Raw genomic sequence first — 2,815 nt, 5'->3', positions numbered from 1 at the left:
TATACAAAAGATACAAAAGAGCGATCCCACCCGTCCCCTCCATTCGTCAGATCTCCGGTCATCGGCATCCGTATTTTTAAATCTCTATTCAGAAAAAATCAATATGTATATATATATATATATACAAAAGAGCGATCCCACCCGTCCCCTCCATTCGTCAGATCTCCGGTCATCGGCATCCGTATTTTTAAATCTCTATTCTATCAAGGGAGAAAAAATCATATATCTTGCCGGACGCGAGGTGGCATTCATATGCTAAGACGTTTTGGCCGAAGATCCCTTTGGACGATCCCGGTGGAGTCAACTTTTCGGCATGAGATTCGCGCAATTTCCCCTTCCATGGACTGAAAATTTTCAACTCCTTTGTAAGGCTTATATTTATGGACCATTCTTTGATTTTTATCGATACCGGCTTCTTATCTTTGTATTTTTCTCATATACATCGTTCTTATATAAAACATTGTAAATAATGTTGTAAAATTTGTGAAAATAAATAAAAGTTGTGAAATCTTTAAAGATTATATAAATCATATACGTAGCGCCAAAACATAATATTCTTTGATGAAACGGAGTATTTTTACTGTCTAAGTTTTCCTTGACAGAAAGAGAAGAAGTTGTAGTGCGATAGCGATATCAATTTTCGGATATCAACTGCTTATTTAGAACATGATATAAATGCGATTACGTATGAAATTATCCGACAATATCATTCTTTTCATGATTATTATATTGATTTATACAGGGTGTTTCAGAGCGACCGTATCAGCAGTTTTTTGAGGAAACAACGCATTTTCGTGAAAAATATTTTATGCAAAAGTTGTAGAGCTCTAAGTGGCGCATTATATATTATTATTTTTTTTTGCACTAATTGATTGGCAACTAGCCTTATTTTCTCATAGTTCAAGGTTTACTAAAGATTACTAACGATCGGCAAAATTTTTTTTACTTTCAGATTTTTTGTAGGAGAACAAATCCAAAAAAGTATCCGGTTTTACCCTACTTTCCCCTATATGTTTGCATTTTACAACAATTCTATTATTTGTCATTATAATGTATTACATATAAATGAATAAATATATAAGTTAAAATTTAAAATAAAAATATCTCCGCAAACTGTACGGTATAAAAAATGTAATTAAATTTGCCGATTTTTCACACAATAGACTTTGATCAAGTAAATCTATTTAAATACGCATTTTCATAGATTACAATGACATGTAAATACTGGCTTTTTCGTTACTTACACAATTCGATGATGCGCTTATTATTTCATACTCTCGATATGATGATTACGAGTAGAGACTATATTTAAATTAATGAAAAATTTAAAGCGCGATGCAAAATGTATTCGCATCTAAGCACATAAATAAATAATTATTGGTGTAAATATTAGGATAAAATAATATATTTATATCTGTAGTTTCCTACCAATACGATTATGAGTCATTAATTAGAGGAATTGTTCGTCTGAATCGCTAATTGCAAATGTTATAAGAAATAAAGTCATTTCAAAAAGTAATTCCACCACATGCGGAGAAGCTAGCGTTACAGTCTTCTCGCTTGAATCACGTGACGCAGATGACAAGGCCAAGGTATGTCAACAACAGCGAAGGTCAAATATCGTGTGACAATCAATTTATTACCACGACGAAATATTTAACACACTACAAAATAGATTTATGCGGAATATTTTATTCTCTCTCTCTCTCTCTCTCTCTCACACACACACACACACACACACACGCACACACACACAATAAGCATATTTAAAGAAATAATTATAGCCCGAGAATATCACAATAATATAATTTATAATCCTCTACAAATTCGTCGCATTATACTTTAAAACGCGATTATTTTATTATACAATTAACTGATTATAATTGCCAATTTGTATGATTGATTAACTCTCACGATGAAAAACTAATATAAATATCATAATGATTTATCAGAGTTTTATATCGTTCACCGACTTAAACGTCATTTGCTATTTTTGGATTGAAAGCTTGCAATAAAACATACAAAACGAGTAAATCAAATAACGAAAAGTCGTAATTATATTAAATTAATAATTATATATAATATGAAAGAATAGAATATGTTTCCTATAAAAATTTATTTTGCGGTAAATATTTTGCAGCGACAACGAATTAAATCTATCAATGCACCGAGAAGTAAGAATTTATCAATTACGCGCGAGTTGATAATCGCTAATTATATTAATTTTCAGAAACAATCACATCTGCTATTATTACTTATTGCAATCATACTGTATTTATCGTACGTGTATTTAGAATGATATTGAAACTACGACATACGGAGCGGCTGGAAGAGGTTCACGGAAAAAAAAATTTGCTGCCGTAGCTGAAAACTGCGCCTGGTAACTAGATTTCAGTCGTAATATATGGACATCGAACATCTTAGCTGTGACATCTATTTATTAGGTGCAACAGCGAACATCTTAGCTGTGATACCTATTTATTAGGTATCACAGCTAAGATGTTCGTTGTAGCAACAGCAAACCGTTTTGCTACAGTTTAGAAATTTATTTTGCAAACCATGATTAGCTATGATAGCGAAAAGTTTTTTTTCCGTGTTTAAGCCATCCTTTCTGATTATTAATTTTAATTTGGAATTTGACTGCAACAACAAATATTGTATATATATATATATACATATATATATAGATATAGATACATGTATATTTACTTACTTATTTATTTATTTAATATTAATTTTGTTATATATATATATTTTTTTTTCTACTGTATGCTAATAAGGGTGCGTTCCGTTTCACGCATTGAGCGCATAGATC

Source organism: Formica exsecta, unplaced genomic scaffold (assembly GCF_003651465.1).
Source record: "Formica exsecta isolate Colony F162 unplaced genomic scaffold, ASM365146v1 scaffold164, whole genome shotgun sequence".
In the NCBI taxonomy this organism is placed as follows: domain Eukaryota; kingdom Metazoa; phylum Arthropoda; class Insecta; order Hymenoptera; family Formicidae; genus Formica; species Formica exsecta.
Note: the sequence above shows the minus strand (reverse complement) of the source record.